Raw genomic sequence first — 14,113 nt, forward strand, 5'->3', positions numbered from 1 at the left:
ATCCTCCGTGATTTTATCTTATTGCAATGTTTAGGAGAGTAATTTTCAACTCCTGTTACATCTAGGTAGGACTTAGACGAGTTCTCTCTCTCCAGACAGGAGAGAATGCATGGTCTGTGGAAAAAACCTGAAAATCCTGGATCCCAGTCTATAGCCAACTCTGGGCTGCTCTGGATGCTGAGAGAATTTTGCCACTGCCCCCGCTCTCCTGCCACTGTCGGGCTCCAGCCAGCTGCAAACTGTCTGGATCGAGCTGCTTCAGCTGCTTCGACACGCTGATGTTATCGGCCTCATGGTGCCTGGAGCATGCAGATAGGAACAGGCAATGGCGCCGTCTCACCGGACATAGTAATGTAATTTAGTTTCTGAAATCCAAGTATAAAACCTTGAAAGCTGACATTTTTTATATACCTCAGGAGGTGGGATGATGGTGTGGAATTCCCAGTGGAACCATCTAAATAGGGAAATGGCTTCTGTCATGTATTAATAAACAGTTCAAAGCAATGGAAAAACATACAGAGAGGATTTGTAGGAAAAGTAAGTTCCTAGTCTTTCTCGCTTTCTCCCTCCTTCCTCCTCTGAGCTGCTCTACCAAGTGAGAACCAACTCCATTTGTGTGAACCCCAGTATTCCTGTGAGAGTCCCCTGTGCTGTGAAGATGGAACAAGCACCAGCATCCCCCAGGGGCAAGCCATGGCACTTTGGGTGGGTCTCAACTACCCCCTTTTTGGAAAGGAGTCATTTAAACTGAACTAAGAATGGTGGTAAAGAAACAATCACTCACATTCCCTTCTGGTTCCCCAATTTTGTCTCCTACACTCTTCCCTTACCTCACTAAACTTTGTATCACCAGTCCTCTTTGCTCCTGGTGGAGCACCAAGCTCCTTCCCACCTCATGGCTAGATCTTACTCGTCCTTCAGGCCTTGGCTGGCACATCATCTGTTAAAAGAAGCTCACTCACCATCAATACCAGGATAGGTTAGGCCCCTCTATAATATACTTTCACGGTCCCTCCCTCACATACATTTTTTTGATGCACTTATCAAATTTTATTTAAATATTTGTATAATTTGTTTAATAAATGTTCATAAAGGCAGGGACCATGCCTTTCTCCAATGTGTCCTCCCAGTGCCTAGCACAGAGAATGAAGGGCTATAATCTGATAACACATTTCCTTCTAGTACTTGGTTTGAAGCCACAGCAAAGATATTACTGTAACAGAGAGGTGGCAAAAGGCCAGTGGCTTGCCAGGTTGTGCCAAGGCTTGTCTAATGGTGTCCCAGACAGATGTTGCATTTTGTGCTTCTTGTTGCGCCACTTCATCTATGTTAGCCTTTGGACAGGGGCTAAAAGATTACCTTCCAGGAAGTTATTCTGGAGAACAGCCAAAGTAGTAGGAGAACCCAGAACCTTTACTCACTTGCTTCCTTGAAGGTTTGGCCTGGTTAAAACCCCACTTAAGGTCCATGGTCAAAGCAATAGCACGACTCCACCCAGGTCAGCTTTTTGTGGGGACTGAACACCAGCTGAGCAGACAGAGCTTTCTGTGTGACTCAAGAGCCAGGTTCCGATTTTGCTTGCAAATCAGGTATCAACTCCTGCTTGGGCCTTCATATGAGTAAGGCCCAATTTATTGTTAGTATTAGAGGAGTGGGCAGCTAGCTTGGAATCTAAACCACCAGGAAACCCTTTGGAGGGATATAGGGGTGGGGCTTGCAACTGTGTTTACCAGGCAGTGCACTGCCCATGGTAGGGGTGCTCTTGGGAGTTCAGACATAAGGGCAAGGAGACAGCAAAGAAAAACAGAAGAAACCTACCTGAACAGTAAACAAAACCTCTGGCTGGAAAGTAGGGCCTGTGGATTCCAGTTTTGCCTGTGAGCTACACTACTTCGACAATCTAGACAGGTCATTTCACTCTCTGAACTCACAGGTCTGTTTTTATTCAGGCCCTGAGATTCTAGAAAGAGCCTCCAGGGCAGAAAGTAAATGAGTTGTCCCAGGTCAATGCCAGATGGCAGTCCTGGGATTAGAATTCATGGGCCTTTCTTTCCAGCCAGCTGCTCCCTCCCCTGAGTCCTGAACTGTTTTTTTTTTTTTGTTTTGTTTTCTTTCTTTCTTCTTCTTCTGAATGCTCAGGATTATATTCAGTTTAGTAAGGTTTGTGGTCACATAATCACTGCTCCTAAATAAAACAATGACTGCAGAGCATCTGCTGTAAAGAAGGCAAACATGGGGGATGGGCACCTTTGCCCCTGAGAGAACAGGCCAAAAGCTAGCTTTTGATGAGGTTGGACGTGTTTTGCTTTGACAAAAACCAACATAAACAATTCTCTTGGGATCTGGCAGAATCCTCATCTGTTCTCATTTCTTCTCCAGGCTTCCTTGTGTATCAAAAGCTTGTGCTTAATCCTGCAGTAAGGGCCTCTCCTAGAAGCTGGAACACACTATTTCTAGTGGGCGAGAGAGGGGCCGGGCTGAGAGACGGTCTGGATCCAGGTCCTCTGAGAATCTTTCCATCAATAAATTAGTTACTACATTGTTAATGCTCCCATCTCCAAGAGCGCCAGGGGTGGGGGCAGCCTTAGTCCTTCCAGCCCAAACTCTGACAGGTCCATTCATGGCTTAGGAAACACTAGACATTCTTTTCTCCTCCCTGCCCTTCCCTATCCCACTATGACTGGCTGGCTAACAGAGGGAGCCTGCAGCTGTTCTCTGCTGGTTTCAATATGGCTTTACCACCTATTTCTTTGACCAGGAAGTTCTTTTATATAAAGCATGTCAAATGGACTTTGGACTCAGAGATTGCCTTCGGACTCAGAGATTGCCTTCAATAAGGGAGCCAGGAGCCTATAAGAGGTGAAGAAGCAATGGAGAACAGCCTTGCACAAGGCCCAGAGCAGGGTCGCTTGACAGGGATAGGATCCTGAGTGTTTTCACTCATCTTCAGTTTAGGCAGATTTACCTTCTTCACTCACAAGCCCAGGCAATCAAAGTGAGAGCATAGTAATTTCATTTGCTGGTTCCGATTCATTTAGCCATGGAAGAGGCCTGAAGGTAGAGGAGGAAGTTTCACCTAGAAAATCAAATCCTTATTAGATGATTATGATTCCTCTGCTCTTCCAGACTCCTCACACATACTCCTCCTCTAGATGATTTGGAGGAATTGGGAAGAAAACCCCTCAGTGGCGATTTAACCCTCCTCTGTCTAACGGCCACATGTATGGCTAGGGTGGGAGTGACAGGCTATGAAGCTCTGGACTCACTAGTTTCATTTCTGCTTCCACCTGCTACATGTGTGATCTTCCATCTTACGTCAATGCCCTTCCCCTAAAAATGATGCATTTAAGTCCAGTGTACTCCAAATACCAGGCTAAAGGTACAGGGATGCAAGGCTGCAGCTTCAGGCCTTGAACCTTGCTCAGCATTTCCCCTGCCTCTTACCCCTCATTCTCAGATTGAAGAGGGCAGTGCAGGGGCATTAGAGACAAAGGCCCATTTCACATTCCCTTGTTCCACTACTCTCACCCTCCCTCCAGAGTCCTACAGCTCTGAGATATCAGGATGTCAAGCCCTGGCTAAGGACACCTCAGGAGTTGACATGGTTGTCTTGAAAGCTTATTTCATCTTCAAAGTGATGGTGATTTCAACAGAGAGCTCAGCCAGGCTAGATGTTTGTGGGGGAAGGTGGGGCAGGGGCTAAAGGGGGTAAGGGGGAGTCCTTGGATCCACAGGGCTTATCTTTGAAAGTGAAGAGGGCAGCCCCTTTCACAGCTAGAGACATGTGCAGGAAGGCTGTTTAAAATTAAATAAGCAAGGGCCTTAAGGACTCAGGCACCTAGGTTTTTCAGACCTGGCAGGAACTGGTCTTCTCTCTAGGAGCTATCCAGGGTCCTGAACTGCCTCCACCTGAACACCTGGGCAGCTCTGGACCACAGCCCTGCCTGTTGGTCAATGCCAAACTGAAATGCTGCTGGCTCCTCTCTGCCCATCCTTAATACCAACTGCCTGTTTGGGCCATGTCCTGTATGTCCCAAAGTAACTCCAGAATAACTCCAATCACTCTCAATGGCTGTAGCCTGGGCTTCATGCCAGCAGCCTGGCTCCCTGGCCAGATTTACAACAATGGTGAAGTTGAGGATTTTGGTATTTGTGAAAAATATTTCAAGAACCTCTGGATGCTCAAGACTAAGTGGGCCTGGCTCAGAGACAAGGTGGCTGTAGGTGAGGGAGAGAGTTCTCCATCTGGCACATATTCAGAGAGCTCCTTCCTTCCCCCCTGCAGCTGTTGCACTCACATGCTCTCACACACACACGCACGTACAGACACACAGGCCAGATTCTCTGTCCTGTCACTGCAGAGCCTGTACTGCTGCAGAGAAGGTAGAGTCTTCTTTGTCTGCAGTTGAACAGAGTGCACCTGCATTGTTCCTATCATGGATATTACAGAATTTTGGCAAAGAGCACCCAAACTTAAAACTCACAGAAGTAAAATAAAATATTGATTTCTTTTTCTGAATTCAAGAGGAATATATAGTAATCGTACAACATCAGGACAAAAGAATATTTAAAAAACACCCTTAGTCATATCACCCAGAGTTATATCCCATGTTAACCTCCTGGCACACAACCTGGTCCCTTATGTGTCCATGTGCACACACATGCACATAAGTGTAAATAAGAGGCAGTATAGAACAGTGGTTAAAAGTAAGTTTTTTACAACTTCCAGCCAAGATGGTGACCTAGACTGACATGCTCCGTCTCCCTCCACAACTAAGAAGGAATACAGCTACTGAAAACCAGAAACAACCAGAAGTTCCAGAAAATAAAGCTACATGGAAGTCCAGTGTATGAAGTTATAAAGAAGTGGTGCTCGTCCAGACAGGTAGGAAGGGCAAAGGCGGGGTGGCTCAAGCTGTGCTGGTGGCGGCAGCTGCGGCAACAGTGGCAGGATGGCGGTAAGCACAGACACCCGTATTTAAGGGGAGATGAGAAGCACCTGGGGAGCACCCCCAGTTGCAGATCAAACTGTCAGCTTGCGATTCCAATGCCAGGAAAGGCAGACCCCCATTGCCTCGGACTGTGACGGCTGGAGGGCGTGAGGATGGAGGAGGATACTCCCGGTCTCTTAGCAGAGAGTGAACAGCAGGAATCCATCTTGGACCCCTGCCCCCATACAAAAAATGCCACAGCGTGGTGAGAAGGGCTGCCCAGTAGTGACAAGTGCACAGAGCTCTGCCCCCTATAGCATAAGAGGTGTGACAGCCCCGCGCCCAGGAAGCAAAGGTAAACACAAAACTGTCAGGATGGCACAGATCATGACAGAGATCCCGGTGATGCAGCTGACCAGCCAGCAAATATCTAATCTAACAAATCAGCAGGTAGGAAATCTTTCTGAGGCATAGTTCAGAGCTTTGGTTATAAGAATGCTTACAGACCTAACAACAGATCTTAAACAAGACAGGGAAGGAATGAAAGCTAGTCCTGCTGAAATGAACAAAAACACATATAAAACTAGTGGTGAGGGGAAAAAAAAACCAGGAATCAAATCAACAAATCAGAACATAGGGAAGGAATAGTCAACCAGTGCAGAAAGAGGAAATGAAAAGTGAGGAAAATGAGGAGAGGCTCAGAAACCTATAGAACAGCTATAAGCAGGCCAACATCTGAATCTTAGGGTTGCCAGAAGGTGAAGAAGAACTAGAAATTGAAAAATTATGTAAAAAAAATAATGAAGCAGAACTTCCCTAACTTGGGGAAGGAAATAGACTTACAGGTCCAGGAAGCACAGACAGTTCCAAAAAAACTGGACCCAGGGAGAACCACACCAAGACACATTATAATCAAAATGTCAAAAAATTAATGGAGAGAGAATCTTAAAAGCAGCAAGAGAGAAGAAGAGAATTATGTACAAAGGGGTCTCAATAACACTATCAGCTGATTTCTCAGAAGAAACTCTGCAGGCAAGAAGAGACTGGCAAGAATATTCAAAGTAATGAAAAGCAAAAACCTACAACCACGATTACTCTATTCAGTGAAGCTGTCATTCAGAATAGAAGGGCAGAGAAAGTGCTTCCAGGACAAAGTAAAACTGAAGGAGTTCATCAGATCCAAACCACTGTTATATGAAATGTTAAAGGGACTTGTTTAGGAGAAAGAGGATCAAAACTATGAACATTAAAATGAAAACTGTATCACAACAACCAACAACAGAAGTTACAGAATTGAGACAGAGGCAAACTAAGTAGGTATGGGGAAGACTTTGCGGGAAGGTCAGCGGGGAGGGGGAAGAGGAAAGGGGATGGAGATGGTACAGGAATTAAGAAGCATAGTAGGAGGGAGTGGAGTAGATAGGAAGATGTTGAGAAGAACTATATGCACAACCAATGGGCATAGACTAAGGTCGGGGGGCAAATGGAGGGGGGGTCACTGGGTGGAGGGGAACAAAGGGAAAAGAAATTGGTACAACTGTAACAGCATAATCAATAGAGCATTTTTTAAAGTGAGTTTTAGAGTAAGTCCTAACTCTGCCATTTACTCATCTTTGTGACCTTGACCAAATTTTTAATCTCTCTGGGTGTTTTTGATCTTTAATATAAGAAAATAACAATACTCATCTCATAGTGTTGTTAGGAGGATTAAATGGGATAATATATATAAATAAAGTGCTTATCACCATCCCTGAAACATGATATGTAGTCAATAAAGGGTAGCCTTTGTTATACATACATATACCCCATAGAAATCATTCTGCAATGCTGTTTAATGCCTAATTTTAATATTCAAATTATTCTCCACCTCAGATAAAAGTTAAAGACAGGATGAATTAAGTTCTGCTTACTTCATTTCCTGTCTGGCCTAACTTTCTAGGCCACAGTGGGGTAAGCTGGGATGTGAGACCCAGGGCTTCTAGCTTTCAGCCTGAGTTCTGCAGCCAGAAAATAGCAGGGACTTTCTTTTGGTCAAGGTTCTATCTACTTCTTGAGCTTTGGACCCCAGCCCTTTGGCCTACCTGCTCTGGCCAGCACTTTCTGCCTCTGCCCAGGAATGTCCCACTCTCCTCCAGATGCTCCTTCCCATCGGCACCCACACAAGTCCATTTGCTTGGCTTGAGAAAGCCTGCTTTCTCTGAGTCCTGGCCAGTTGATTCTTATGTCTACCTCCCTACCTCTCCATACCTACTCTACTAATACTGTTCTCTCTGAGGTCAGCACTGAGCTCCTACTCAAAATCCAGTGTGGTCTTTTCTCAGGTGGTCTTCCATCACCTTCCAATATCATTGGACAGTCCTGACCAGATCTTTCAAGAAATTCTATTTTCCTTTGGCTTTTCTTTCCTTTTTTCTTTGTTTTTTGTTTTTTGCCAATTTGTATGCTTTATTATCACAAAGCAGCCAGGGGTGGGGATGCCAGCTGTGAGCCAGGCTGGGCTGAGGACCTTTCTCCAGTAGAGGGGCAGGTGGGGTTCTCAGGTATGTCCCACCAGCAGGCTGGTTTTTAGGCAAACTGTCATGGGTGCCAGGTGGAAGGCTCCAAGGGGTGCGGGCAGTAGGTTTGGATAGGGGATACACACTTGTAGCGCTAGAGGTAACAGGGTAGGTACTTCTCTGATCAAGGGCTCTTCCATGGGACCATACCACTTCACCATGCCAGCCGTTCTTGTCAATGAGGAACCTGGTGAAGTTCTATTTGATGGCGTTTCCCACAATGTCCCTTCCCTTTCATTGGACTTTTGTCTACTTCTACAGCAGGTGGTTGTCATCCCCACTCGCACAGATCTTGCTATACATATCGAATTTGACATTATAGCCAGTGGCGAACTCTTAGATCTCGGCATTAGTCCCTGGCTCCTGCCTCCTGAACTGGCTGCAAGGGAAAGCCAGGATCCGTAAACCCCACTCAGTATATTGGGCTCTCTGAGTGTAATTTACATCTGTTCTGCCTCATTGCAGGGCCATGTTGGTGATGATGCACACAAAGACCTGGTACTTGTCCAGGTTAACCACGCACCCATGGATGTCCTTGGCTGAGAGCTCATGCAGAGAATGAGCGCAGAGCCAGTTGTCGCAGGATGCACACATGGTGCTGGCCTGGCCAGTGCTGCCAGACCCCCACACAGAAGGGCCAGCTTCAGCAGGCAGCACAGTCATCCCTTGGCTTTTTTGAAAACAGTCTATCTGTCTGTTTTGACCATCCTCCCTACTGTTCCTCCAGTCATACTCTAGATGTAGATCCTTTCCTTAGAGTGGTCACACTGGCTTCTTTCACATGCTCTCTTCTTGCACGTGGAAATATCATATAATAATGGTATAAACTTATTATTTCAAATAATATCTTTTTGGGTTTTACTCCCACATCTATATCTGCAGCTCTGACCTCTCTCTTCAGCTCCAGACCCATACTTCCAACTGCCTGCTACTTCCACTGATGTCATACCCCTCTCCAACCTGCTTCTTCCTTCTAACTACCTTATTAGTGGCACAACCATTTCCCCAGTTAAGTAAACTTACAAAATTGAAGGTCATTTTAAAAACTTAAAAAATATATAATTTTACATTTACAGAAGAGATACAAGGACAGTGCAGAGAGTTCTTGTATAGCCTTCATTTAGCTTCCCCTAATCTTAGCATTTTACATTGATCAAATCTACACCATTCCCTAAACTATAGGGTGTATGCAAATTTCTCTAGTTTTTCTATTAATATCCTTTTTTCTGTTCCAGGATCTATACTGCATTTCATCAACATGACTCCATGGTCTCCTTAGTTTCTCAGTCTTTTCTTGACTTTCATGACCTTGACTTTTGAAGGTACAGGGTAGACATATTCTAGAATATTCCTCCAATTTGAATTTGCCTGATGTTTTCTCATAATTGGATTGAGGTTATGGATTTTGGGGAAACCTTGTTCTGACCACATTTCATTAGTCAGAAGTAAGTCACTAAGTCTAGGCCACAATCATTGGGAAGGGAATTAAGTTCCATTTCCTAGAAGGAGGAGTCTCAAAGAATTTGTGGACACATGTTAAAACAACTACAGTACTTAACATTTTGGTTGAGATTATTATAGGCTATGCAAATATCTTGTTTCTCCGTAAAATTTTACTTATGAGTTTTAACAATCAGTAGATCTTGCCAGAAGCAATTATTACTATGATGTTCTAAAGGTATTTTTAAAATTTCTCTCATTCTTTCTGCAAATAAAACTTTAAAATAAATTTTAATGTTACTTTTAATACATAAAAATTATAATTCTAAAAAATGTGCCCCTTCTTCCCATTTTATTTATTCATTTATTCAATCATTTATTTATATCAGTGTGGATTAATGTATATTTATTTTCTTTTGGGATTATAATCCAATACTGTCATTATTTTGTTGCTCAAATTGTTCCAGCTTAGGCCTCTGGGAGCCCTTTCAGGTTGGCTTCTGTTTCCTTTTGACCTGCCTAGGGGGTCCTTTTGATCCACTTCTTTCCATTTTATCCCTCCGGTAAACCAATTATGAACCTATGGTAGCACTTTCTTCAAAATATCTAACATTTATCTTTTCATAATTATATATATATTTTTTATATACTCTCTGCTAGCATCTTGCTTCATGTCCTTACCAACTTATTCCAGGACCACTGCAGTGGTAACCCACTCATCTCCCCAACTTGCCTCTTCTTCCTTTAACTCATCCTGTGCATTACTCTTATATTACTCTTCTGGGAATTAAACACTGCTCTGATTACAGTTACTCCTTGCTCCAGACCCTTCAGTTGCTCCCACCATTTAAAAGCGCCTCAGTCTGACATTCAATAGTTTTAAGAACATGGGTCCAATTGCCAATCTGGCTGCTTTTTCAGTTGCTAATCTTTCTAAAATCTTTATTCTCTTTGCTCCAGCTTTCAGCCCAATACGCAGATGACTTCCAATTTCTACCTTTGGTGTTAACTTTATCACAATTTTTAAAATATTTTTATTGGTTTCTTTAACTCACAAAAGTAATACATGTCTGTTGGGGTAAGTTAAAACAATACAGAAGTGGTTAAAATAGAAAATGAGACTCTTACTCTCCTTTCTTCTCCCCCTTCCTCAGATTGGTTTTAAGAATGAAGTGAGCTTTCCAGACTGTTCAGAATCATTTCTAACTCCCTATTAAGTTGCTACATCATAGCAAACAGAATTAGAAACATGCTTCTTGACTTAAGAGTTTATAATGCAAATCATAAAAGGTTAAATTTAAAAAATAGATCTTTATGTTTGTATTGTAAACTGTGCTTTCAAAGCCTTTTCCTTATTATTACTTCATTTAATCTTTGACAATCCTGAAAGAGATAAATAGCATCTATTTTTTTTTAATTGAAAAAAATTTTAGAGCAGTCTTAGGTTCACAGCAAAATTGAGGGGAACGTACAAATATTTTCCATAATACACCTGCACCCACTTATGTATAGCAAGCCTTGCCCATTATCAATATTCCCCACCAGTGTGGTATCTTTGTTACAGCTGGTAAACCTAGTGATATATCATAAGTCCACAGTTTACATTATGGTTCACTCTTTGTGTTTATTGTACATTCTATGGGTTTGCACAAATGTAAAATGACATGTATCCATCACTATGTATCATAGAGAGTATTTTCACTGCCCTAAAAATCCAGCATCTATTATTTATTCCAGTTTTACAGAGTAAAAAGCTGACACCCTGTAAAGCAGAACAGCTCCCCTGAAGTCACCTAGCCAGGGCTTGGTTCCAAGTTTCCTGACCCCTTTCCTACTTTACCACATTAAAAGGCCATACTGAAAACCACAACACAATAAGCAGCAACATTAATGGGAGGGAAGCCAGAGCCAAAGAGAATCACTCAGACTGACACATCAGTGACCATGACTTTACCTTGGGGAATATGAGAATAATTTTGTCCCTGTGCTTCTCTTTTATGGTGAAGGTGAGACTGCAGGAGATCTCTAAACAGGAAATAAGAGGCAGGAATATATCTGATCAGTGTGTACGGCTTTCTATTTCCAAAGATATGTTCTGCCTCCCCAAAGCTACAGGGTTCTGCAGAACTTAAGAAGGAAGTGAATAGAACTGAATTATATGTGGCCAGTCAAAGCTGGCAGGGCCCAGCAGGAATAAGATTGGCCAGACAAATGGCATACAGGTATCTGGCAGCACTTCCATTTCACCAATTTGTTGGCGTGCATACCTGATTGAAAAATATGGAAATTATGAGGCAAAAGCTATATCTCCTATGTAGGCATAATACAGTAGAAAGAGCATGATTTTTGAGCATTTGTTCCCTAAAACGGAAAAAAAAATGATTAGAAAAATTATAATATTGGTTTATCGTAATAAATTGAAATACTTTGAAGTAAAAAAATTCATAGACATAAAAGAACATGAAAGTTCTCCTGTAAGTGAGGATGATTACCAGTTTATTATACCTCCTCAGACTTTTAAAATGTGTATTCATATATGCAAATTTAAGCAAAGATGAATCAGATGGTCCATATTTAAATATATATGAAAATGGTAACTTTTATGTTGCATGCATTTTGCCACAAGAAAGAAATATATATCTTGAATATTTTTTCATGTCAATCCATATTAGAACTTACCTCTTCCTTTTTAAAAGGTTTCCTATATGTATGCTATGGATGGATGTACTGTGATTTATTTAATCAGTTCCCACTGATAGAGATTTTTGTTGTTTGCTTTTTCCCACATGATCATATTGCAACTATTAAATGTTATAATATTGTTATATTATTTATTTAAAACCATTAGATGTTGTTAAAAAGTCTTTATACACTTGTTTATTTCTTTAGATTAATAAATTCCTAGAAGTGGAATTGCTGAAGGGGTCAAAGGGCATGGACACATTATGTTGCCTCTTTTCTTCCCAGAGAGGCTGTGACACTGTATATTTCTCAAAAACTGGGAGGGTGAGAGGTTACTTGGAATTTGAAGGCAGAAAGGCCTGGATTAGTTCTAAAGGCCAGGTGGCTGTCTGACCTTTGGCAGGTTACCTTTGTTAATGTCTCTTGCCTTTCCATGGGTGTAACATTACCTATTTTGCAGGGCCAGTGTTAGAATTAAATGAGATAATTAATGCATGTAAAATGCTTTTGCAGCATGCCTGAAGCACATAACAAAATGGTAGCTGTTTTTTTGTTTTATGTTTCTTTCTCATTTATTTTGTTTCTATAGAGTCTAAAGTATTCATCAGTCCCAATTTCTCTGGCCACCAAAAAGAGCTTTGTGTACTGATTAACTTGAGCTTTTTAAATCAGCAGGAAGAGATATTGCCCTTTTATTGAGTCTGAGTTTCCCAGGAAAGCACTGAAACCAATTTCCAGAGTTTTATCTTTAGTGGCTAAATCACAAAGAGACAAACTCTCCCAGTCTCAGTAATTTTTCTTAAGATCTTAATAAGGCAATTGTTACTCTCCATGACACTGTTGATCAGGCTATTTCAACAGCTGACCCTTCTGGTCTTTTAAACAGGATATTTCATTAAGACCTAAAGGCTACAAAGGGATCATGGAAAATAGATGGGAGGCAGACCCTGAGACACATGCACCTTGGGATATTGGGAAGTCCCAGTTGAATTTCCTTCCCGGTCCCCTTCCCCACTTCCTCCCCAAGCAGGGAGAGCTGGAAGTGAATCATGGCTTCTTGGCACTTGAAATTCCAAAAAGTATTGATTTAGGGTTGAAATTAACCAGGGCCCAGTGACAGCAGGTTCCCAGTGACAACTTCCAAAACTGCCAAAAGGGGGCAGTGCAGTGTTATGGTTAAGAGCATGAGCTTATACTCCATATACCTGGATTTAAAACAATTTTGCCACTTACTAGCTCACTGTATGACCTTGGGTGTCATGTGCCTTCTCTGTAGAATAAGGGTATACCTTCATATTGTTAAAAAAGTTAAATGAAATATGTGTCTGCTGGCAGATGCACAGTATGTACTCATAAATAGTAGGATACACATCTGTAGGGTATATGGTTGAATATGATAGTCAGATATGACATGGAGATACCAAGTAAAGGAGACAAAAGATTGAATTTATTCAGTCTATTCATTTATTCATTCAACAGATGTCTAGCAAATGTTTATTATGTGTCAGGCACCTTACTAGGCAGAGGAGACATAATAGGAAGGAAAAATAGATATGGTCTCTGTATTCATGAAACTTGGCCTTCAGAACTACCCATGTGAATAGAATAATTATACAAACATACTGATATATAAAATTATAAATATAAAAAGTGCAATGGGAAGAAAGCCACTGACCAAGTCTAGATTTTAAGGGAAGCCCTCTGGGATGAAATTATAGCTAAAATTTGAGGGATGAGTAAGAGTCAACTGAAAAAAAAGATAGAAGGTACACAGAAAGCATTCCATGCAGAAGAAACAACATATGCAAAGGCCTCAAAGCAGAAGAAAACCTGGGACATCAGAGAAATGGAGGAAAAGCCAGTGAGGTTGGATGCAATGATGGGGATTAAAGTGGTATGAACTGAGTTCGAGAGGCAGGTAGGAGCTGGACCATATAAGGCCTTGCAGGCTATGTTAAGGATTATTAGAGTAAGAGCAACAGGGAAGTTGTTGAAAGGTAAGGAGCTGCATTGGGCACCCTTGCTACTTAGCAACACTTTTTTTCTGTTATCTCCTTTCAAAGGGAGGAGGTTTCACACAATTCCTGCTGTGGCTATCCAAGAGAGGGGAGCTAAGAAGTAATCTACAGCAGGTCACTTCCCAAAAGAGAATGAGTCCCTCTGCATCCTCATTACCCAAAGAACAAGACATGTTGGGGAATCTGAGTGAGTGAGGCATCCAGGGCTGTGAGGCTAAATCCTGTATGGAGTGATGGGCTGTTACTATAAAACTCCTAATGTTTTTTAGCTGCTGCATCAGTCCCTAGTCAGCCTCCACCTCTCAGACTTCCTGCCCCTTCGGATGCTCCAATGCACTGAACATAATAACTAAGGAACTAAGAGCTATTAGGCTGGGGTGGTGGAGGTGCAGCACTCTTATGGGCAGACACGGGGCTCAGGGGTGGGTTCAGGCTTGCAGGAAGCAGCACTCAACCTCTGTGTGCCTTCCTGGTTGGCTGGTTCACA

General features: G+C 42.3%; 1 protein-coding gene and 1 pseudogene across 5 annotated transcripts in view; both read right to left on the reverse strand.

Annotated features, from left to right (window-relative positions):
• The window catches only part of FAM219A (family with sequence similarity 219 member A), a 52,584-nt gene that overhangs the window by 21,601 nt on the left and 16,870 nt on the right, over positions 1–14,113 (reverse strand). The window lies entirely within an intron of this gene.
• Positions 7,581–8,080, reverse strand: LOC150013322 (phospholipid hydroperoxide glutathione peroxidase pseudogene; annotated as a pseudogene).

This window comes from Furipterus horrens, unplaced genomic scaffold, assembly GCF_987537825.1.
Source record: "Furipterus horrens unplaced genomic scaffold, mFurHor1.1.pri manual_scaffold_4, whole genome shotgun sequence".
NCBI lineage: Eukaryota > Metazoa > Chordata > Mammalia > Chiroptera > Furipteridae > Furipterus > Furipterus horrens.